Here is a 25,330-nt window from a genome sequence, read left to right as displayed (position 1 = left end):
AGACCAAGAAACAAACAGCACAGCAAAACCTGGGGGCAGGTCCTACTCTCACTCCTAGTGACCTGTTTCTGCTAGCCATGCCTTACTTCTGAAAGCATCCACAGTATCCCGGAAGGGGGCCACCAGTGAGGGACACACAACTGAAACATGATGCTGAGTGTGACTTCTCAGAGCCACACCACCGCAAGCCACTAACCCACTTGAACACTGGTAGGGTTCCCTGTGCAAAGGGCTTCACGAGCCAGTGATCAGTGTCAGGATGTGATGGTCACAGCCTTGCGAGACCAGAGAGAGGATTTGCGAGACCCTGCCTGGTGACTCGGTAAAAGCCACACCGCTATGTTTCCACCATCCTGTGTCAAGTGTCTGGGTCTTTCAACTTTTTAAAATATATTTATTTATGTATTTGAGTGACCTGTCTTCATGCACACCAGCGGAGGGAATCAGATCTCATTATAGATGATTGTGAGCCACCATGTGGTTGCTGGGAATTGAACTCAGGACCTCTGGAAGAACAGTCAGTGCTCTTAACCACTGAATCATTTATCCAGCCCCAACTTTTTTTTCCTAACCTCCCTCCAAAATTTCTACCAACTCCCTTCCCCTGCCAGCCCTTTTCCCTGACTCATGACCTTTAGTTTTTTGTTTTTTGTTTTTTGTTTTTTTTTGCTCCATTTAATTTAACCAGGACAATACTACTCATTGGAACCTGGTAGTCTCTAGTGAACACACAACTGGAGGCAATGACTCCCCCTTCCCCTGGATCTACCAGCAAATAGTTCACGGTGACAGGTAGAGCCCCTAAGCCTCTCCTCCAGCCACGCCTGACTAGACAGCCTCACTCCTGTGGGTAACCACAACCACTGTGAGAGTTCATACTATAATGGCCGTATGGTTCCCAGAAGATGAATAACTCCAGGTTCAGGAAATCCAGTGCCCTCTTCTGGACCCCATGTCCACTGCAAGCACACGGCGCACATATATACACGCAGGCAAACAGTCATACACATAAAGTAAAAATAAATATTTTTTGTTTTTGTTTGTTTTTTGAGACAGGGTTTCTCTGTGTAGCCATCGCTGTCCTGGAACTCACTCTGTAGACCAGGCTGGCCTCAAACTCACAGAGATCCACCTGCCTCTGCCTCCCAAGTACTGCTATTAAAGGCTAAAGGCGTACACCACTAATATTACCAAAGGTATTTCCTAAGATGGAGATGAAGGGTAAAGGTGTTTGCTGTACAAGGGTAGTCACCTGAGTTCACTCCTCTCAACCCACAAAAAGATAAAATAAAGGGGACAGGAGAGATGGCTCAGTGGTTAAGAGCACTGGCTGGTCTTCCAGAGGTCCTGAGTTCAATTCCCAGCAACCACATGGTGTGGCTCACAACCATCTAGAATGAGATCTGGTGCCCTCTTCTGGCTTGCAGGCACACATGCCGGTAGAATACTCTATACATAATAAAATGAAAAACTGCAAAAATTGCCCTCTGACCTCTGTAGACACACCACCAAGGCATTTTGGAAACTAAGTTTTGTTTCTGCTTACTTCCAACTTTAAAATTTTGCTTAATATTTTAATTTTGAAAGAGCTTCACAACCAACAAAGAGGTTTCACAAACAACACGAAAAGACCTAGAGATGAGGAGGTAGAGGCTGGGGGAAGCTTCACTGACACCAGCCACGCCTGATCTAAAGGACAGCAGTGAATCAGCCAGAATGTTCTCTGTGCACAAAGACTAATCACATACCCAAAGAGACAAGGAATCCCCAGACTTCCCCATCACAGAGCTCAGTACCCATACCCAGCTGCCTAGTGACCGGATGGGGGTGTCTTAGTTACTCTTCTGGTGATGTGGCAAGACCATAACCAAGGCGAGTTACAGGAGAGCTTATTTGGAGCTGACGGTTTCAGAGGGTCCATGGCCATGATGGTGGGGAGCACGGCAGCAGGTCAGCAGGCACACTGCTGGAGAAGTGGGGGGCACACATCTTCGAGCACAACTATGAGGTAGAGACACTGGGAATGGTCTGAAACTTCAACCCCTGCTCCCAGTGACACATTCCTCCAGCGAGGCCACATCTCCTAATCCTTCCCCAACCGTTCCACAAACTGGGGACCAAGCATTCAAACATGCAACATTCTTCTTCCAAGTCAACTCGAAAGAGAATCCTACCTTGATCTTGTGACCATCCAAGACTCTGTAGACACAGAGGCCCCTACTTGATCGTGTTACCCAGCCACACTCCCAGTCTGTTCGTTCATCCCCACCTCCTTTGAGAATGCTTGTCTCAGGGACAAGTCAGAGAGGGTCAAGTTTTCTTCAACATTCTTATCTGTAACAGTATCTCTTCTGTACTCTATAAACCACCTCCTTCCCCCAACCCACCTTTCCAGGACAGGCCAGTAAAGACGACCAGCCAAGGCCTTTCTGCCTGGGAGATTAAAGATGCTTTGCCATCAGTGAACTTCATCCCACTTCTGCTGGCTGCTCAGCTTCTCATATGTCTGAAAAGAATGAGAGGAGGAGGAACATTTAAAACACAGAATTTCCGAAACCAGTACGTTCTGGTACGGGATATATCTCAGGGCAGTGGACACGGCTCAGCCGGAGTGTTTGCCTAACATGCAAAAGTCCCCAGCACTGCAGGGAGCCATTCCATCTCAGTTTCCCTTCTTGTAAGCAAATCTCTCTTGGCTGGGTCTTTCTTTCTTGCTACCTGGGTCAATGCCACCCCAGCTCCCTTTGGTGGCACAGAAGCGTTTCCAGACCTGAAGCAGGAGGGCATACAGGTGACTCAGATGTTCTTTTAGAGCTGTTTGTTGGTTTGTTTTCGGTTTTTGAAAGCAAGGTTAATAGATCTGAGCCATATTTGAGTTTGAATTTCATCTCACGGCTGGAAAAAAAAAGTAGGTTTCTGAACTTTGGACCTTGACTTCCCATAAGGATCTGTTTTCAAAGTCAGGCCTAAAGGAAAAGTCATCCCTGTTGGGCTAGAGGCTAAAAAGGGGGGCTGTGAGAAGAGGGGTGCACTCCTACTAAGAACCTGGTTCCTAAGAGGGGGATAACTGACACCCTGGTCCTGAGCGACTACTTAAGCCTCCATCCCATTAGGTATAGTGGGAAGGGCACAAAACAAACTCAGAAACTACTTGCTTCTCCATAAGACAAAAGCAAAGCCCTCAGGAGTCCACTAGAAACAGTGTGTTCTATAGACACATATTTTCCAGGGTCCAAGCCGAAGTCCTCTAGCGTGCCAACACAGACCCGTGCTCAGCAATGCTGCTGCAGGAGCCTGGGCAGGTGGGTGTGAATACCCCAGTTCAGCATCCAGGGAGGACCACTTGGGCTTTCCAAGAAACTCTGAGCAGAGCCACCCAAGGCTTTAGCCAAAGACTAAAAGAAGAAAGAGCTTACATGCTGACCAGCGAAAATAGCAAACAGTTGTAAGATAGACCAAGGAAACCTGAAGTAAATGCGGAAAGAAGGCGCTTTGAAAAACGGGAAAGACAAAGCAGAAAACATGATGGAGCTCAGAGGATTGCATCCTCAGGAATTCAGGACGAGAGATAAGGAGCCAGGAAAAAAATGCACTGGGGGTTTACAGGAATGAGTTAAGTCCCGCGGTGGAAGGAGGACAGAACCTCCAGGTCTGGGTACGACTTCCGTCAGCCCCTCTTGTTTCAAGGGCAAAGCTAGGGAGGGACCGAGCTTGCCGACTGCTGGGCTGGGAATCGGGGACAGGGGGAGGGGGGACGGGGGAGCGTGCACTGAACTGCTTTGGTTCCTGAGAAGTAAACAGCTCAGTTCGCCCTAAGCAAGCGCGTCCTTGTCCTGGGAGCCCGGAGCTGCTGAGGGTCCAGCTCATCCCGTCAAGGGCGGCTGAAGACACACCCAGGATTCCATCCTCAGAGAGTCACAAAAAGACGCAACTCAGCACTCTCCCCACCATCACACACACACAGACCAGGGAATCCTAGGCAGGCGCGACCCTGTGTATGGGTCGGCCTCTCCAGTGGGGTGCTGTTGCTTCCATGCGCCTACCTCTCCTAAGCCCCTCCACCCTGGACTTCTGATGACCTCTTACCCTGCCCACCCAAACCCAGGCCAACAAAGCCCAGTGCTGGGCGGGGCAGAGCATCTGGCCAGTGGTGGTTGGGGGAGGTACAGGGACCCCATAGACGCCCGCTTAGGTGGGTTTCGTACCCGGTGTCGGTGGCAGGGGCGGGCTCCGTCTCCCTGGAGACAGTTGCCCAGGGGATACGGCGGGAGGGTCGGTCCCGGAGTGACCGGAGGGCGCCAGCCTCCTGGCCCGTGTGCAGCCCGCAGGGGTGGCGGTGAGCAAGCGAGCTGGGCATCAGCGGAGGGGCGCGGCCCGGGGCGGGGCTGAACAACGAGCTGGAGAGGGCGACCGGGCGGGGCGGGGCGCGGTCGGAGGCGGAACATCCCGGAGATGGGGCGGGACCAGAGCCCGTTGTACCACTGAGCAGTCAGCAAGCATTAATACCCCAGGTCTGGGGAGGAGGAATAGTCACGGGGCGCTTTGAAGTGGAGACTCCTTAGCTGCTCTTGCAGGAGGGGCTAAAGCAGGGGTCTTCAGGATTTTCCCCATCTCCCCATCACAGAGTCCCAGAACAGCAGAATTATCCGGGATGGCAAGCATAGGCAATCCCAGCTAGAGTCTTTTACAATTAGCGGATAGACGGCGCTGTTTATAAAGTGAGATCCACCCAGCCTCTGTCTGTCTTAGTTTGTTTTCTATTGCTGTGATAAAACATCATGACGAAAAGCAACTTGGGGAGGAAAGGGTTTATTTGGCTTACATATCCCTGGTCACAGTCTATTGAGGGAAACCGAGGCAGGAACTGAAGCAGAAGCCATGGGGGAATGCTACTTACAGGCTTACTCCCCCACATCTTGCTCAACCAGATTTCTGAGGACCGCTGGGAACCACTTACCCAAGTGTGGCACTGCCCCTAGTGAGCTGGGCCCCATCAACTATTAGTCAAGAAAATACCCCTCCCCCACTTACCTACAGGCAGTTTGTGGGAGGTGTTTTCTCAATTGATGTCCCTCTGCCCTGATAACTTTGGGTTGTGTCAAGTTGACAGAACAAAATAAAACAACCACCACAAAAACCCCCAACTACCAGGAGTCTGCCCCCCTTGGTCCCCAGGGCATCCTTGGGAAGGATAGAACATTCAGACCTATATCAGCCCTGGAGTTGCTGGCCCCCCAGGATTCTGTGAGTCTGGACTCTGGTTGTGTCTGTCGGTGGGAAATCCTTACACCACATGGAATTAGAAAAAAAGTGACTTATTCAAGACTTTCACTCCACATCTGAGTTCCCTACAACAGCTACCCCGTCCTAGGGCCAGGGTTCCATTTGGGAACCTATATGGTAGGTCTACTGTTCTCCCTGGGACAGTAAAGGAGGAAACCCAGGGTACCCTCCCGTGCACACGCAATCCTCACAGCCTTTATGTTGTGCTTCATTTTAGTGCAGGGCATTTGCACTTAGAGCCTTGAGTGTGCTGAGTCAGCACTCTTATTGCCTTATAGCCCCACGAGGTCTCACTGTGTAGCCCTGGCTGCTCTTAGGTAGATTAGGCTAACCGCGAACTCACAGAAATCTGCTTGCCACTGCCTCCCAAGTCTTGAGACAGACTCGCTAAGTTGCCCAGGCTGGCTTGAACTCTCCAGCCTCAGTTTCCTCAGCAGCTACAGGCCCAATTCACACAGCAGAACTAGCATGGACCCTGCTTGGTTTTGCACTGGACCCTTGTTTTACCCTGTCCTCTTACGTTCTGGGAATTCATCCTTTGTGGAAAGTGGAGCTCAGAGGAGAAAGGGGTTCCAGGCCTACAGCAGCCCCAGATGAAGCCAGTCTCATCACTGGTTCTCACTGCTGTGAGTGCTAGGAATGGCTGGGCAGTGGTGGCGCACACCTTTAGTCCCAACGCTCTGGAGGTGGAGGAAGGCGGATCTCTGTGAGTTCAAGGCCAACCTGGTCTACAGAGTGAGTTCCAAGACAGCCAAGGCTACCTAGGAAAACCCTGTTTCAAACAAACAAACAAACAGAGTCCTAGAAAGGTCCCTGAGTTAGTGAAGAATGAAAAGTCAAAAGCTGGGCCAGAAGTTCCCAGGGACTGCTAAGCCCAGCATGGGAGGACTAGGCTGCTGAGATGGCCAGGATGTGGGAGGTCCCCAGGCAAGACTTAAAAAGCCCAGGCCAGGAGCTTCCCACGGCCCCAGCATCCCTGCCTAGGCCTTGGTGCAGGAGCACCCTAGGAGGAGAGCTAGAGACAGCAGGATATAATTCATTCCCTGTACCATGCCTGGATGTCCCATACATCTTCGCTTCCACGTCTTAAAGACAACACTACAAGCTGGGCATGGCTGTGCTTTAATCCCAGCAGCACTCAGGAGGCAGAGGCAGGCAGATCTCTGAGAGTTCAAGACCAGCCTGGTCTATAAAGGGAGTTCCAGGTCAGTCAGGGCTACAGAATGAGACCCTGTCTCAAAGCAACAAGATAAAAGCAAGATATCTCCCCGGGTACTATTACTGTAAACACACAGGCTGTGTTTGCCCCACAGACTCAAACCTCTGCCTGCGTTGCTCACAGGCTGATCTCTGCAGCGGCTGGAACTGGGGCCGCTGGGTGGTTAGCCTGATGATAGTATGGGGACCGCCCCAGGGTCCTGCCCCTTGGAGCCCTCTATGTCTGTGAGTCTGGGAGTAGAGCCATCCTCGGTGAGCAACCTAGAGATCCTGATTCCACCTAAGTGTTCCAAGGCTCAGTGAAGCCTGGGTCTCCTAGGCTACGCAGACCCCAGAGTCCAAAAAAAGCCACGGCTCTATCTTGAAGGAGGAGACGGAGAGGGGAGGAATTCAGACAGCCGCCTGGGTGCAGAGGAGAGAGAACTCTCACGGGTTAATGAGTCCCACAGTTAATGAGTGTCAGTCACCAACGAGATTTTCCAAAGCAGAAAAACTCCAAGGTCCTCTACCCACTTCTCCATGTGTGGGGGCTCCCCTCACCCCAGAGGAGCCATACATGGTGCTACCCTTCTCCCCAATTTCACTTTTTTCTGACAACATAGGCTTGAGTGAATTCCAGACTCAAAGACAAGATCCCCATTAACAATGAACCCCAGTGCCCAGCTTGGGGTGCAAAGTGAACAGTCAGGTACTAGTTTCTCTTGGAGTCCAGGGGAGAAGAAACAGGATTTCTTTGAAATGGCAAAATCCACAAAATGGTGACATGTCTGTATCATAAAAATATGCCAGAACTGTACTGGCAAATATGGGAAAGATAAAAATCATTGAAACATTGGAAAGTCCAGAGAAATGGCCCAATGGGTAGAGATTTTAGCCATGCAGGCCTGACATCCTGGCTTGCCCCAGGACCCTTGTAAAAGCAGGAGAAAAAGTGAACTCCACAAAGTGGTTCCCCGTCCTCCACACATGCATAATGGCATGTGTCCCACCCACAACAGTAATAACACTAGAAAGTTTTAAAGAGTATTTGGAGAGAAACCAGGCTTGGAGGTGCATGCCTGTAAAACTTGAAAGACGAGAAAAGACACCCATTGTTGACCTCTGACCTCCACACGCACCCCCCCCCCACACACACACACAGATACACACTTAGGAGTTTCACTACTGTCAAAACTCAAGAGTAAATAGAGGAATTAGATTTCCGTCCCCGTTTGCAGCTGCCAAAAGGAGCCCAGTCTCTGTAAGTACTCTAGCCTAAGAACAGGAGACCAAAGGCTCCCACTCAGGGCAGCCCTTGTTCCACTCGAGACGTTTATTTGCTGCCATTACTCGTCCCTCCTGTCCTGGCACTTCCAGGTCACCCCACTGTGATGCAATCCCACCTCTTTCAGCTGCCTGCCTACCCTGCTGCCTTCCCTTTGGGAACCCTGCCCGTGGTTTCCTTCTCCAAGTGGCACCAGCATTCCTAGCTTTGCCAGCCTGGTACAGCCCAGGGTCATCCGAGAGGGGAATAGGTATGTGTATGGTGGATTGTCTAGATCCCCAGCCCACTATGGGTGGCACCATTCCCTGGGCATGTGGCCCTGGGCTACATAAGAACACCAGCTAAGCACAAGCCTGTCCATAAGCAGACTGGAGAGGAAAAACCAGCAAGCAGCATTTCCCATGGTTCCCTTAAGTTTCTGCCTTGACTTCTCCCATTGATAAGCTACACGATGGATATCCTTGGTTGTCAACTTGACTACACATGGACCCAAAGCCCCAAGATGGAATGCAAACCTGTGAGGGATTTATTTCTCTTATTTGAAGTAGGAAGAGTCACTTCCAATCTGGATCCCTGAGTTAGGAAGACACGCCTTTAATCCAGCTCTCGAGGTGGGAAGAGACAACTATAACCTGGGCCACACGGGCTGCTGGCAGCCTATATAAGGACACAGAAGAAGGAAGCGGTTGCTCTTTGCCTGTTGCCCTCACCTTGCTAGCGCATCCATGCCTTCACTGGCATTAGAGTCGGGATTCTGGCTTGTACTGAAGCCCTGTGGATGGAGCAACTACCGGATGCTTGGACTTTCCGTTCACAGCCAGCCATTGCTGGGTTACCTGGGCTACTACCTGTAAGTCATTTTCATAATTTCCCTTTATGTATAGAGAGATTTATTCTATAAATTCTGTTAATCTAAAGAACCATGACTAACATACCTCCTCCCTGGTGAGCAAGCATCCACATCCATGAGCCTATGGGGCCATTCTTATTCAAACCACCACATGGGTCATGGTGTTTCTCACAGCCACAGAATGAGAAGTAAAATGGAGACTAAAGTTGTTGGGGGTGGGGGAGTCAGATACAACTAACAATAAAACACGATAAATGTGGATGGTAAATTCTAATTGGAAAATAGGTGGGCAATGCAGGATTATCCCCCGAAAGGGATACGATTCCATATTTATTTACATAATCCACTATTGCTTTGTTCCCTTGAGGTACTGTTCTGTTTTGTTTAGAAACGGGGCCTTTGCTGCACTGTCCAGGCTGGCTTCTAACTTCCGAGTGCCCGCGATCCTGCGGCAGCAGCTCCCTAATTAGCTGGGACCAGAGAGATACATGCCCACCCCTGTGCTGGTCTGTTCTTTTGATACTTTTCTGGGGAGCCTAATTACAAGAGCCCTCTCTCTCCTGCCGTCTTTACATGTTTTCATTAATCTTTCAATTCTCACCCTCCAGTTAATGAAAAAAGTCACTCAACTGTAGTTAAAAAGCCAAGTTAATTAGGACCTGAAGCTTCCATCTCCTCTGTGGTCAATTCCCTAAGCTCCGACTACGTGTCTAGCTTAGCAGAAGCTCCCAGAGTTTGTGACTTAGGGCATGGGAAGGGGTGGGTAGGCCGAAGAAAACGATGCTTGATTTGGTGGTGTTCACTCATGTGTCTACCAAAAATGCATGAGTGTTTCCAAGAACAAAGTTCTGGAACATTCTTGGCTTTGGAGAGGCCTGCTAACAACCTACCGCCTGGTCTAGGACAAGGATCAGTCAGACAGATAGCACACACTGGCAGCATCTAGAAGTCCTCACAGAGGTGTATCTGTCACAGTTCCTGGGAGTCTCGGGTTCCCAGCGTGGGCCTATAAACCCGAGTCCTTTGTGTTGTCCATGAATGGGAAGAAGTGCTCTGTTTGTGGAAAAGACCCACTGTGAATACTTCCTGAGGGAGAAGTTAGAATAATGGTCCAGATAGGATGCTGAGTTTCTCATGAAAGATATAGGGGTCGGGGTAGGTTTCTGGCCCTGATTTTCTAGAATTACCTTATAGATGTGTTGTGGCAATTGCTGGGAGCCAAGCGAGAAGACAATTTTAAGACAACGAACCTGGCAGCATTTGCTAAACACAGTCACAAAAATTTCCTTAGAGAGCAGGCAATTTTCCCAAGCCACAAAGTAATGGCAGTAAGTGGCCTGTGTTAAAAGCGAGATAACAGACACAGAGGCATGAATCTGGCCCTGGGGTAAAAAGCTGGGTCACTAGCCTGGTGGTATAATCTAAATACCTTCTCTTTCCTCCCTCCTCCCCCTCGCACATAGTGGCTCATAACTGCCTGTAACTCTAGTTTCAGGAGATCTAATGCCCTCTTCTGGCCTCTTCAGGCATCTGCAGACATGTGGTGCACAGACATATACTCAGGTATACACACATGCACATAAAATAAATAAATCAAAACTATACTAAATAATCAAATAACATAAAACTCAACTGCCAAAGTTTCAGCAAGGTCCAAGGTGCTAGTCTGAAAGCATGATATATGTCCACTTTATCGAGATGTTAGCCTCCCCTCCAGACAGTCTTACGGATCACGCAAGAGAAGCCGATGGCTCTCAACCTCTGTTGGATGGAGCGACCCACTTCAAGGTGGACTGAGTCTGAAGGGGCGAACAGACCGTCTCACCCACTCTACACCACGCCGACTTGGGAGGTGTGACGAGTTCACCCCCACACCAAGCAGCTGATGATCACTGTCTAGTTCAACTACGCCAGCGCCTAGCTGGAGAGGACACACGAGACTGCTGCTCCACTTCCAGGAACAATTGCAATGCCCCGGCTTGCTTTACTCATGCCGTAAAGAGGGGTTTCCACGACCCTTCCTCACTTGAAGCCCTCCTAGAGTAGCTTCAGCGCTCGGGGAAATGACAGCCTGTGCTCCTCAGTGTATGGCTGGCGACACTGGTGAGGTCTCCAAGGAGTGCTTGCTGCAGCAAGGACAGAGGTGAGAGGGACATGGAACGTCATACCTGACTGGGTGCCACCCTCCAGGACTCTGTCCATCTGCAGCTGTTTGAAGCAAACACTGAATTCTAGGATTTTACTTTTTTGTTTATATTCTTTTGGGTTTTCAACATAGGGTCTTACTATCTACCATCAGTTAGCCTGGAACTTGCATTTTGAAACTGCTTTTGTTTAAAAGAGGACAGGAGGACAAGCCTGGCAAGCCTGCCTCATTTCCTACCTGTGTGCCTCTTTTACTCTGGCTGAAGACAGAGCTAAATCTAAAGCTGTAGCCACCTCAGATTCCAAGAGGAGCAAAAGCGCACAGACAGATCCCCTCATACCTTCCCTACTCCCCCTAATGAGGGCAGTCATCATCTGAGAGCTATCCTGTCCCCTCAAGCAATAAAGACTTTTCGGACCGTCTTGCAGGACAGGAGCTGAGGCAACGGAGCCACACACAGGCCACAACTTCTTACGATGCACACCTGTCTCTTCAGGCAACCCTTCCCATTTAAACAGTGTACGTCAGTGCCTTAAAGAGAAACTTGGGGTCCTGGAACCCCTGTCTATTCCTGTCCCCAGGGTAGCCACATTGAACTCATCTCCTCATTCCTCTTTAATCTGTGTAATGGGACTGAGTGGCTTCTCCTAGTTTGCTGAGGCAGCCACAGCCCAGGCTTTGCAAAAACTCTGGTTCCACTTAGATTTTCCAGTGACTAGCCTCACTCCTGAACCTACTGAGGGAGTAGCTATCCATCAACTCATTAGATGTAAAAAGACATTATTAATTAGCAGGTTTCCCAGGATTTTTTTTTAGAAGTTGTGTGACAATATATAAGGAGGGGGGGAGATCAAATACACACTTCACAATATCATAGCAACCCAGGGCTGCAGGAGGAACTACCAACTTCCATGCCTGTTCTAAACAACATTATCACTGATAATCAAAATGAAAAGCAATGCCCAAATTGGCTCTTTTGCTTAGAAGTGCAAATAAAATCCACAGACATCTGGAGACATATGCGACTCCTGTAAAGACAATGCTGGCAGGAGGAGGTGCCCACATCCTCACCTCCCTGACAGGGACCTGTCACCCAGGTTTCAAGACAGAAGGGGAGACAGAGCGCCAAGCTGGTCCCCAGTGGGTGCACAGGTAGCATGGTAGCCCCTTCCAGAGCAAGTCGGGTATTGCCAGGGGCATCTCATGGGCCATTCTCTGTGTGAGAATCACACTTTATATAGTTCCCACCTGGGAATCAAGCCTATGTTTTTGGGGGGCAGAGGGTGAGACAGGGTTTCTCTGTAGTTTTGGAAACTGTACTGGAACTCGCTCTGTAGACCAGGCTGGACTCGAACTCAGAGATCTGCCTGACTCTGCCTCCCAAGTGCGGGGATTAAAGGCTTGCACCACTACCGCCTAGCCTACATTTATTTTTATTTTGTAAACTTCCATCTACATTTGTACTTTTCCACGTTTTTAGAAGTAACTTGCATTAAAATCTGTATAATAAAAATATATACCACAATGTACCAATGTCACCGATGACTTCATAATTATAAATGTATAAATATTACATACATAGGATCTAAATGTCCAATATAGAAGATTTTAGTCTGTAACTCTTAAACAATGTGGCTACTTCAACTTCTACATCCCTGCAGTATTTAGTATTTTTTAAAATGGCAAATTCTCAAGGCAGGCTTGGTGTTGTGAGTTTGAGATTAAACTGATCCACAGGGAAAGTTCCACTCCAGCTGAGGCTACATAATGAAACCTTTTCTCAATCTCCCCCCAACACCCCCTAAATTCTCAATTTCTCTCTCTCTCTGTATCTGTGTGTGTGTATGTGTGTATGATATGTGTTAGGGGTGTATATGGGGCATGTATGTGGTGTGGTGTGTCTGTATGGGGTGTGGGGGGAATTATGTGTGTGTGGTGTAGGTGTATGCAGTGTGGTGTGGGGGGTATGGTGTGTACATGTTTGTGTGTGTGGGTATGGTGTGTGTGTTTGTGTGGTGTGTGTGTGTATGATATGTGTTAGGGGTGTGTATGGGGTGTGTATGGGGTATGAGGGGATTGTGGGGGGTGTACACAGTGAGGTGTGTGTGGGGGGGTGTAGTGTGTGTTTGTGTGTGGAGATATGGTGTGTATGTGTATGTATGTATGATATGTGTTAGAGGCGTGTATGGGGTGTGTATGGAGTGTGGGGGGATTGTGGGAAGGTGTATACGGTGTGGTGTGGGGGGCATATGGTGTGTATGTGTTTGTGTGTGTGTGTTTGCGTGTGGGGATATGGTGTGTATGAGTGTATGATATGTGTTAGAGGTGTGTATGGGGCATGTATGGAGTGTGGGGGGATTGTGGGAGGTGTATACGATGTGGTGGGGCATATGGTATGTATGTGTTTGTGTGTTTGTGTGTGGGGATATGGTGTGTATGTGTTTGTGTATGTATGTGTTAGGGGTACATATGGGACATGTATGGGGTGTGGGGGGATTGTATGTGTGTATGTATGAGGTGGTGTGTGTGTTTGGGGGGGTATTGTGTGTACATGTTTGTGTGTGTGTGTGTTGGACATAGGTCCCGCTCTCAGGGGACTTGGTTACTCAATGGTTCCTTTCACACTTAGAGTGAACCTTGAGGCTCGCTCTCCACACTCCAACCCCCCTTCCTTAGTCTCCTGAGGCCCCATGTCTCACACAACTCTGCACCCACTGAGACAAAGGAAGAAAAGTCTTGGGGACACAACTCTGCACACTCCATTCCATCATTTATCATGTATGCCTGTGTCTCCCTGTCAAGAATTACGTGTGTTCGTCCTTCCCCTGAACATGTCTTGAAGCCATTTCTGCCCTAGAACTTGTAAAAGTCAGTTCGGTCTCTTGCTCCTTCCCAAGTACTAGGCGTGGCCTTGGGCCGTGGCCACCTCATCCCAGGGCCTGATACATCAAGCTGCTCTCAGCCACGTGTGGTTCCAGGGGCTACAGCGCCCTCTGTCCTCCTCAGGTGCCCAGCATATGCATCATGCAGACAAACTCACGTGGACACACATAAATAAAAATAAATAAGGTACACACCTTTAATCTCAGCACTTGGGAGGCAGAGGCAGGCAGCTCGCTATGAGTTCGAGGCCAGCCTGGTTTATAGATTGAGTTCTAGTACAGTCAGGACTATGCAGAGAAACCTGGTCTCGAAAACAAACATCATCATCATCATCATCATAATAATTTTTAAAAGATGCACCTTTCTCGCGCTGAGGAGATGGCTCAACAGGTAAAGTGCTGCGTGTGAAGAGCAGAGCTGGGGTTCCTAGAACCCCTGTAAACAGTGGGTTGGCATGGCAGGCTACCGTGTAGTTCTAGCGGCCAAAAGGTGAATTCTGGGGCTCCCCAGAGCAAGCTGGCTGACTAGACTGCCTGGTGGACGAGCTCTGGGGTCCACTGAGAGAACCTGCTTCACGGAGTAAGGTGGAGACGGAAGACAGCTAACGTGAACCTCGGGTCTCTACAGGCACACGCCTCCCCATCCCCGTACATGAGAACTTGTGTATCTATGCACGCACACACACCACACACATGCACGAGAGGGGAAAAAACTATAGATTTCTTGTCAAAATTCTGTATCATTCATACAATTTTTTTCCATAATCCTCATGTTTTCAAATTAAGGCTGGAGTCACGGCCGGGAGTAGAGGAAGTCACTGAAGAAAACATAAACATCTTTCTAGAGCAGCAATTTGACCAAAAAGGAGGGAGAAATATTCTTTATAGTAAAATAAACATGCACGGATCATGGAAGAGAATTTAAAATTGATGTCAGTGTTAAAAATAGGGCTTGAAGCTTCAAAGCAAGGTCACAGTCGGGGTGGGATGCTGCGGGCTGGGTTATACATCACATCTTCTCTGGCCAGAGCAGTGGGTGGGAATGTTGGAGGAGAATGGTCCATGTGGGTCAAGGTTACTGCTGCCGCTGCCCGGCCATTCCCCAGTCAATTCCCCACGAACCTAGTGCACAGGGATTCTGGGTGGCCGGTTTGGAGCCATCTGCCCACCCAGAGGCACTGACTTATGTCACAGCTACAGAGACAGGGTTCAGTTGATCATCCCAGAAACTTTATCACAGGTGTAAAAACTTGATATTCACACCACACCGTGCAAGCTTCAGCCATAACTGGTAGCATAGACACCTGTCACTCAAAAGTCATCCCTTCCCAGGGTGTGGGCCTCTAAGATTCAGACTTCAAATGGCAGAAACTTGAAGCTTCTCATGGAGCTATAACCTGCCACAGGATTCAATTACTTCTGATTATCAGCACAAATTAGTGAGACACTGTCGACCCCAGGCTTTCAGACAAAAGCTTGTTGGCTGAAGCACTCATCACATACATGTGAAGTCCCACAATACACGAACCACAGTTCCTTGCTAAGTAGCCTAGTGCAGCATCGAACCCCCAATCCTCTTGCCCCAGTATCTCGAGTTGCAGGTGTATGCCACTATGCCCAGCCCATTGGTCCAATTCTTTGTATTTAGATTTATTTATTTATCATGTATATAGTGTTCTGCCTGCGTGTGTGTCTGCAGGCCAGATCTCATCATAGATGGTTGTGAGCCACCATGTGGTTGCTGGGAATTAAACTAAGGTCCTCTGGAAGAGTAGCCAGTGCTCTTAACTGCTGAACCATCTCTCCAGCCTGTCATTTTTAAATTCATAAATCACTTTTACTTATATGTGCGTGTGTATGGGCACGAGAATGCCACAGAACAGGACAGAGGTCAGAGGACTTTGGGGAACTTTCCTCTGTGGATTTCCAGGGAACAAGCTCAGGCAACATCCTTACCCACTGACTTCTTCCCTCCCTCCCTTCCTTCTTCAGTGCTGGGGATCAAGCCCCGCGCCTTAGCCCTGTGAGGCCGGTGCTCTACCCCTGAGCTTAACCACTGGCTTTCATCTGTGTGACCCCAAGGCTCCTGCTTGCAACACTAGCATGAAGCTGTTTTACGTACATTTTCTCCAAGCTCCAGCCCACTCAACCCCTGAAATGGCTCAGGCAATGGCCACCTGCTAGAAAAACAGCCTACACCTCACCGCTTTCCAAAGGACAGGTAGGGTACCTTGTTCAAATATTTGTCTCAGCACACAATAGGAGAAAAGCCCAGAGGGGCCGGTGAGTCACCCACCCCTGACTTAAGAGCTCTCAGAAGCAGGAGGCCTGGACTATTCTTTTGTTGACGCTGAAAGTGAAGGATATTGATTGATTGATTTTTGGAATTGTTTTTAGACGAACAAATAAGGGAGAAAGTGGGGGACTTTGGAGGTTCCCCCCCACCAAGAAGAAATGTTTCATGAAGCAGATTATCTGAGACCAACATTCTGGTTGTGTGGACTTCCTTACCAGCAGCCGGTCTGCCTGGAAGAGGAACACCCAGGCAAGCTTGCTCACACACCCCGCTCACCTGGTTTTGTCTCCCCACTTGAGGCTGCCCTGGGCCACTGGAGTTGAAAACAGGAGACACTTGATTCTAGGGGACTTCTGGGGCTGGAGAGATGTTTCAGCAGTTAGGAGCACAGACTGCTTTTGCAGAGGACCAGAGTTCAGTGCCCAGAAACCCTGCCAGGCAGCTCACAGCTGTCCTGGACCTCCAGCCCCGATCTGATGCCTCTGGCCTTTGAGGGTATATTACCCCTCCCCAACACAATTAAAAAGTGGGGGTGTGGTTCTGTTGCCTAGAATATACAAAGCCCTGAGATCTGTCCCTAGCAATGAAAAAAATAGGTGTTGGGGAAGGCTTCAGTAATTAGCACCATGGGCAAAAAGCCAGGCTGGTGCCCGAGCCCCAGGTTCTGCTGTCTGAGGTTTCTGACCTGAGCTTCTCAAACAGCACAATGGAGCATGTGCATGCAAACAGCGGAACAGCTCCCAAGATGAAATCTGCTCTTGACGAGAGCCATTCATAATCTTTACTTCTACTTTCCATACCACAGAGCAGCAAGACCGCAGGAGACCCAGGTTCCCAGAGAAACAAAGTCCATCGAAACCCTCTGCCTGCTCTGTGAGGCACACCTTGCCACAGCGCAGGTAACTCACGTGCCTCAGAGCAACCACCATCTAGAACCAGCCAGACAGCCAATCAAAAGGATGGTCCATTTGGACAGAAAGGCTTTGCTGGCTCTCCCTCCAAGATCATCGACCCTTTGGCAGCTGATGCCTCTGCATAAATCAGTCTCCCTTAGGCCAGCCTTGAACTCAGAGATCTGCCAGCCTCTACTCTCGAATGCTAGGATTCGAGAATAGGAATTAAAGGTCCACCATGGTCTGGCTTTGGAGACCCTGTTTTAAGAGAATAAGGAAGAGAAAGTGATAGAAGACAGCCTGTGTCCTCTTCTGGCCTCTAGATGTGTTCACATGGGTGTACACACACACACACACACACACAGCCAAACACAAAAGCACATGCCTAGCAAGGCATGGTGGGAACAGCCTGTCATCCCCCAGGGAGACACAGGCAAGGAGACCAGGAGTTCAAGATCTTCCTCAGCTATACAGTGAGTGAGAGGCCAACCTGGGCGACCTGAGACCATGTCTAAAAGGTGGGGCTGTATGATTCTATATTCTTGTGTTACATATGGTACCTAGAGTTGTGTTACGTTTATAAAAACAAGAGAGCAGTTGCTAGTGGCTAGAATTGGGGGTGTTTCGTACTTGGGATAAGAGACCTCTCTCAGCTACTTTTCAGATCTCATTCTGTCTCAGTGTCTACCCCCTCCACCCATCCATGGCATTCTAAGATCTGATAAGTATTGCTATACCACAGTCACAGCAACTGCCTCTGAGGCTCAGAGGGGTTGAGCAGTTAACTCAAGGTCACTCAGCAGGGGGAAAAGGGGACTGGAAAGATGGCTCAGGGGCTAAGAGCACATACTGCTCTTGGAGGGAACCCCTTGGGTTCAGCACCCACGCAGGGTGGCTCACACTACCTTAACTCCAGCTCTGAGGAGATACAATGACAGCACTACCCATGAATCCACATGCAAATCATTTAAAAATAAAAATAATTTTTGACACATGGTCTCTGTAGCCCTGGCTGTCCTGAAAATGCTATGTAGACTAGGCTGGCCTTGACCTCAGAGGGCTGAAACCAAGGTGCGTACAAAATAAATCGTTTCTGGATTTTTTTTTTTTAAGTAGCTGAGGCTAAAACCCATTTCTGGGTAGGGCTGCTCCCTGAGGAAGCTTGTCTCACAGAAGACCCTGGGTTCTACACTGAAACAAAAAAGCCAGCTGTGACCCTGAAGACAACACTTTTGTCATTGTGTGGTAATCCTGCCCTGCCCACTGGACCCATCTTCACCCCCTTCCCTTCCCAATGTTTCAACATGTTTCTGCTCTCCCTTCCCAGGGAGAACACCGCCCCAGCTTCCACAACAAGGAAAAGCAATGTCCCATCTAGACCTGAGGCAGCAGAGTGGTCCAGCACTGTCAAGGTCCCTTAGGAGCCCATGACCCATCATGCTCCCTCTTGCTTCCTGCAGGCTTCAGTAATGGGGGCTCCCAAGTCCCTTCAGGCAAATTACAGTCCCCAAGAAGGACATGGGGACTCAAGTGACAGGGAAAAAAAGCAACAAACAAAAGCAAAACAAAATGAAAAAAACAAAAACAAAAAACCAAACCCTGCCTGTCATCACCTCAGACTGTAAAGAAGGTTCCAGCCAGCGGGTATGGAGAAGGTGATGCAGGAGAGAGAGGAGGGAAGTGTGTACAAGGGCACCCACTCCTCCCGGGGTCCTAGACGTCCCCTCTCGGCAGAACTGACAAGAAGGCTGCTGTGGGTCACAGAGCCAGAGGAAGGGGAGCAGGAGGGAGGCTTGCTGTGGCGTTCAGCAGAGATCACTGGAAACTGAAATACGGTCGAAGGTCACCCTTGTAAGAGGCAAGGCGGAGTAGGAAGAAGACACCATGGGCGCCTTTACCCTAGAACCTCGCTACTGATTGTTTGGAAGCACACAAGTATGGGCATGCGTGTGGGGGAAGCCAGCTCATGACCTCGTGCCGTCCCTCAGCAGCACTGGCCTCCCTGTTTTAAGACAGAAAATTATTAAGATTTTTAATTTTTTGCCAGGTGGTGGTGGCGCACACCTTTAATCTCAGCACCTGGGAGGCAGAGACAGCAGATCTCCGAGTTCAAGGCCAGGCTGGTCTACAGAGTGAGTTCTAGGACAGTCAGGGCTACCCAGAGAGATTCCCCCCTTGAAAAACAAAACAAAATTTATTTATTTTTAAAAATGTATGTGTATGTGAGTATATGCTATGTGTACAGGTGCGGTGGAGGTAGAAGGAACCGTGGATCCTCTGGAGCTGGACTTACAGGCTACTGTGCGTGCGTGCGCTGTCCATGGTGGGTGCTGGGAACCAAACCCCGGCCCTCTGGAAATTAGCAAGTGTGCTTCATCACTGGTTCACCTCTCCAGCACCCAATTAATTTTGATTATTTTATATGTGTATGGTGGGGAGCTACAGCACACACATGGAGATCAGCATACAACTTCGCAGACACAGCTTTCTCCTTCTACCCATATGTGGCTCCACATCATCACACTGGCATTTTTGGGCAGCAAGACCTTTACCTGCTGAGTCAGCTCGCCAGCTCAGGAGAGCCTTTTTCCTTGGTAGGACTCACCAGCTTGGTTCGGCTTGCTCATAAGTAAACCCCTAGGATCTGCCGCCTATCTTTGGCTTCCCAATGTTTGGACTGCCATACACACTAAGTTTATTTTTTGTTTGTTTGTTTGGTTTGGTTTTTGAGACAGGGTTTCTCTGTGCAACCCTGGCTGTCCTGGAACTCACTCTATAGACCAGGCTGACCTCAAACTCACAGAGATCCACCTGTCTCTGCCTCCTCAGTGTTGGAATTAAAAGCATGTGCCACCACAGCCTAGTTTGTTCTAAGCATGGGTCTGGTTATTTGGCTCCAATTCGCGTAAAGTGCGCCCTGCTGAACTGTCTCCCCAGCCACTGAGAAAGGATCTTTGCATATATAAGTTAAGGACTAAAAATGACTTCTTCCTGAATTACCTGAGTGGCCCTAGGCAGGGACAAGTCTTACAAGAGACAGAAATAGCCACATAGACAGGAGGAGATGGCCATAGGAAGGACAGAGGCAGAGACAGAAATAATCGGGAGTCATAGCTGAGGGCCACTTGGAACCATTGGCTGCCAGATGCAGCAAGGTCTCCCCTGGGGTTTGGGGGACAACACAGATGGACACATATGGACAGAGTGACAGGACCTGCTGGCACCTTGACTCCAAACTTCTGGTTCCAGACAGAAATCAGTTCAGTAGAAAGCACAACACTTTTGTTCCTTGATTACAGCAGCCCCTTGAAACAATACAACATTCCTACAGGACTTAAATTCCCAAGCAGGTTCCCCCCACCCAGCTCCCTCCTCCCTCCCTCCCTCCTCGCTTCTGGACCTCTCCTCTCTTCTCTACTCCTATTGCTCTCTACCTACCCCCTCACGTTTTCTGTAATGGAAGCAATTTCCCCACCTGGAGTACCGCTTGGAGCTCCTGGTGGGAGCTGCCACATCTATCAACCAACCACAGATCACACCCAGCACAGGAAGCCGGAGCCCCTCTCAGGCACCCCTCTCCAGCAGCAGCCTGACCCTCACCCATCCCCAAAGTTTTGAAGGCTTGCTTGCACACTCAACCGGAAGGGGAACTTTCTTAGGCTCCAAGGACATCGCTGAGCGCTGGAAGGGGGGGGGCACAGAGTGAGCCATATTTTGATGTACCCCATACAGAAAGTCACACACAGTGTTTGGCTGCAAAGAAAGAGCAGGGAGGTTCCCAGGGTTGATTTTTTTTTTTCACCTTGAAACTGGCAGCATTTCTGATACGATGGCTGGGGATTTCCACCGGCCACTTCAATGACCGTTCAGTTTGAGGGCTGAATGCAGGACCACGCAGAGATCTGCAATCTGCGTGCCGTTTCGTTGCTTCAGAGGCACTGTTTCCAGAACAAAGCTGGTGCTTTCCTCAGTGCCAAAACAAGCCTGGCTCCTGGTGTCCTGCAGGAGGGCGGCTAGTCATTCATCACTGCAACACGTGCCCTGCTACAGGGCTCTCCTTGCCCATTCTCCAGGGGCACTTGTCTTTGGGACCTGCCCTAACATCAGACCTCTTGAGAAGCACGCGGGTTCCCTGGGGAGTGGCGGAAGGTTTCCTAAGGTCTCATCTTAATGAAACTTTTGCTGGGGCTCTGGACCCACAGAGACGAGCTGGGGAACTGCCCTCTAAACAAATTTAAAAAAAAAAAAAAGCAGCCAAAGGGGAATTGCTTCATACATTGTACATTCACTTCCCTCTCCTACTGTGCAGATGAAGAAAAGAACGAGCAGGAAGCAACCCCACACCATCCACAACCACTTTGGCTTCTCTCCTTGTGGACCAGGGGTCCCTCCCAGACCCATCCCCAGAAGCCAGTGCTTTCCCTACCTGCCTTGGCACAGTCCCCAGTCCTGACTGATCTCCGTGAGCATCCATACAATACAGCTCAGCCAGGGAACGGATGAAGCCCACAGTAGATTGCTCAGGCATGCTCTTGTATGTAAAACGGCTGAGTTTGTAGGGGAAAGCCCCGATAGTTGAATTAAACTGCCAAGAACCCAGGGGCACTGACAGGAACCCGTGGTGTCAGGGATGAGAACCCGGGGATTAGATCCTTACTTTGAAGTCCCTTTGGAGCAAGTAGTGAGCCACTCCCTGACCAGGAAACATTCCTGCCCACTCCTCCACTCCCCCCTCCCTCCCCTCTGCCCCCACGCACTGTGCAAAGACACACTCATCCCACATACATGCAAGACTGTGCCCCAAGTCTCAGGGATCATTTAGGCATGAGCTTTTTTGAGTCCTGGTTCAGAAGCTCCACGGACAGCTTGGCAGGGTTGCAAACTGACAGGTCCCTGCTCCGGGCAGAGTCTGAACCCAATGGAAACGGTTCAGAGAACCTCGGATTCTATATGCAAACTGATTAAGTTTTAAGGGAGCTAGGTGAGGCCCCAGTGTGTGGGCACTTCACACACTGACATTGGAAACTCCATCCCCAGCCTCGGCTTCCACCCTAGAGCGTGCATGTCCTTGCCAGCCATTAGTCCCTTGCAGGGTCTCTCCTTGCCTAGGGTCTCCATCTCTCTGCTAGGGAAGTACATAGCTATCTGAGCAGCGAGCGCCTCTAGCCGGGAACCAAGAAAGGCCATCCCATTCCCCACTATCTCTTAAGGATGGGGTGCCGAGGAGAAAGCCTAAATAAGAACAGGAAACTGAATTAAAAAAAAAAAAAAGAGCCCCATTCAGGCTGATTTACCGGCAAGAGTATTTCAAAAAAAAAGTCCGGAAATGCAAAACTGGAGGCGGTTTTGCTGCCGTAACCCCTGCTCAGCCGCAGATCTGGAGAGTGATCTCGCCCTCGGCTGGGTCCAAAACTCAGCAGGGTGGCACCAGCAGAGGGAAGAAGAAGGGAAGGAGGGTCCTGAAACTTCAGTGTCTGCCCCTAGGCAGCCCTGACCCGCCGTGAAGAGGCTGGGAGGATCGCAAGGCCTGGGTGCAGATGATCTTGACGTGCCCAGTCCTCGCACTTGGGCTGGCCATACCCGAGTGACCCTGCTCGGGCTCAGCCTCTCTGCTACCAAGACCAGGGAGCCTGGACTATCCCGACACTTAGAATGCAACATGCACACCACCACCGGGCCGGGAAACCCTTGGTCCCTTGATTGGGGCGCTCAGGAACAGGCGAAGGGGAGATGCTGTCCCAGGGAAGATGCTGTCCCAGGGGACGTCCGGAGCCTCGAGGACAGCTCGGGCCCAGGTCCCAGTAGACAAGCTCGGAAGGGATCCACCGTCCGCTTGCCAGGCGCCAGGAGGCGCCCAAAGTCAGGGCGCACAGGCTGTGCGTGCTGGGACACGTGGGAGAGCCGGCCCGCACTGCCTGACCCCCCCCCCCCCCACACACACACACCTGGTCTTTCTCCCTCTTCTGTAACGTGTCCCATGGAGAACACTTACCGGTCCCGCAGCGGAGCAGCTGAGCCCCTCGGAGCTGGCAGCCCAGAGGTTGGGAGCGAGTGAGCCGGAGGCGGGGCGCGTGGCTGAACAGCCCGCCCACTGAACACCCGCACACCCCACTTCCCACTTTGTTTCCTTTCTACAGATAACAGGAAAAACAACGGGTCCCCTACCCCTAACCCCCTCCCGCGCTGTCTCTCCAGCCCCGCCCACAGTCCAGCGGGCCCTGCAGGGGCTGCGTAGCAGGTGCCTCTAAATCAGGCAGCAGCTTGTGCTGTTTAAAACTGAAGGCTTCTCTTGATGCAGAGGCACACCGCCAGAACCACCACCACGGTCACTCAGAAAACAACAAAACAAAAAAAGAAAATCCTGACAGACCCGGATCTCTAGAGGATGAATGACTGCTGTCCTAGGCACCCAAGAAGTTAGTGCAGACAATCACGCAAGAAGGAACCAGAAGAATGAGAGAGACAGCCTGGAAATCTCAAAGGTCCTTTAAGAGCATTAGGTAGCCAGGCGGTTGGTGGCACATACCTTTAATCCCAGCACTTGGGAGGCAGAGGCAGGCAGATCTCTGAGTTCTAGGCCAGTCCGATCTACAAAGAAAGTTCCAGGATGGTAGGGGTCACACAAAGAAGCCCTGTTTCTAAAAACAAACAAACAACAACAACAACAACAAAAAATAAAAACAAAAAAAGAACAGAACATTAGGTAGCTGGGCATGGTTGAGCATGTCTTTAATCCCAGCACTAGGGAGACGGAGAGGCAAGCAGATCTCTCCACGCAGTTTCTCTACACAGAGAAACCTTGTCTCAAAAATGTAAAAAAAAAAAAAAAAAAAAAAAAAAAAAAAAAGGCACTTTACTTCCCAATCTGAGTTGAAAAGGATCAAGTGCATTAGTTGCATTAGGCAGGCTCACCCTCCTGCACAGGATCCCAGAGAGGTAGGAAGTCATGGTAATTATGAAAGAAGACAGAGTCTGGTTGGTCTGGAACTCACTATGTAGAACAGGCTAGCCTCAAACTCAGAGATCCACCTGTGTCTGGCTTTTGAATGATGGGTCTGAAGGCCCGTGCCACCATGCCCAGAGGAAGCTCTTATTCTTATCATTAATCATGTTGGTGCTGAGGGTGGAACCTGGGGCCTTCAATGTGCTAAGACCCAGTTCTACCATGAAGCAAGCCCTGCTCCCATGAAGTAGCTAGTATTGTTCCTATGAACAAATAAGACAGATGCCCCAAGTCTCAGAAAGGTATTTGGGACTGGGCTGGTCACGTGCTGATGCAGAAGCTCCTCCGATCCAGGACGGTGGGGTTGGAGGATGGATTGTCCTTGCTCCTAGCCTCTCTTGAGACTGAAGAGTCAGGACCAGCACCAGTCTGGATCATTAGACACTGTCTAATTTCTGTCTAGAGGAAAGAGGATTTGGTGCGAGTTACCCGTATGGTGAAGTGCTCGCCTCCAATACACGAAGTCCTGGATGCAATCCCTTGCACCAGATAAACCAAACATGGTGGTATATCCCGGCATGCAGGAGGATCAGTAAAAAGTCATCATCAGCTCTATAGCAAGTTCAAGGCCAGCCTGGGCTGCATGACACCTTGTATCTTAGGGTTACTATTGCTGTGACGAGACACCATGACCAAAGCAAGTCGGAGAGGAAAGGGTTTTTAATTGGCTTACATCTCCATATCACTGGTCATCACCAAAGGAAGTCAGGACCAGGAACTCAAACAGGATAGGAACCTGGAGGCAGGAGCTGATGCAGAGACCATGGAAGGCTGCTGCTTACTGGCTTGCTCAATTTGCTTTTTTATAGAAGCCAGGACCGGCAGACCAGGGTAAGCCACACCCACAATGGACTGGGCCCTCCCCCATCAATCACTAATTAAGAAAATGGCCCCGAGGTTTGCCTACAGCCAGATCTTATGGAGCCTTCTCAGTTGAGGCTCCCTCCTGTCTGATGACTCCAGCTTGTGTCAAGTTGACATAAAACTGGCCAAGACAGTGGACCCTTTCTCAGTCTGGCACACAAATGTATCACTGTTAATCCACAACCTTTCCTTTCTTGTTTATCCCCAAGATTGAACTTTAATGAAGACATCGCAATGTAAAATATTTTAAAACCCTAAAAAAAGGCCCGCGGCCTGACAAATTCACAAACACGCTGCAGTCTCCAGCTGTAACTGGGCTGCACTACACCAGTAGCCTCTCCTGGGCCCTCCTCACGGTGCCAAGCCTTAGTGTTTCTGCACGACCCTTTCAGTCCTGGCCTTCAACGGCTACTGAGGCTGCACCTTCACCAAAGACACCTGGCCTCTCACAGCACCAACTCAGCAGCTCTCCATGACCCTTCATGCCTTCAAAATCCATGTCAACTGGGTAGCTCTTACACTACCAAGTGCAAGATATAACCCTGGCTGCCTCTGAACCACAGGTCTGTGGGCCAACTCTCAGGAAACACTTCCCAGATTTCTCAGCGATGTTGGTCTCTTTAATCACTGC

The 25,330-nt window shown here is 49.9% G+C and overlaps 1 protein-coding gene across 14 annotated transcripts in view; it reads right to left on the bottom strand.

Moving 5' to 3' along the window:
• Positions 1–25,330, bottom strand: part of Pik3cd (phosphatidylinositol-4,5-bisphosphate 3-kinase catalytic subunit delta) — a 48,758-nt gene that overhangs the window by 21,869 nt on the left and 1,559 nt on the right. For 7 of the 14 annotated variants that reach the window (XM_087906851.1, XM_087906861.1, XM_087906864.1 and 4 more), the window contains exons 1-2: positions 22,825–22,961; positions 2,388–2,506 (exon numbers count right to left, since the gene is read on the bottom strand). The gene's annotated coding sequence lies outside the window, so the exon portion shown is untranslated. Of the gene's footprint in view, positions 1–2,387; positions 2,507–4,205; positions 4,338–8,280; positions 8,303–20,634; positions 20,832–21,258; positions 21,280–22,777; positions 22,800–22,824; positions 22,962–25,330 lie in introns of those variants that run through there. The other 7 variants (XM_087906856.1, XM_087906854.1, XM_087906852.1 and 4 more) reach the window with 6 other exon arrangements.

Source organism: Myodes glareolus, chromosome 6 (assembly GCF_982192425.1).
Source record: "Myodes glareolus chromosome 6, mMyoGla1.1, whole genome shotgun sequence".
NCBI lineage: Eukaryota > Metazoa > Chordata > Mammalia > Rodentia > Cricetidae > Myodes > Myodes glareolus.
This window is presented reverse-complemented; position numbering and strand designations above follow the sequence as displayed.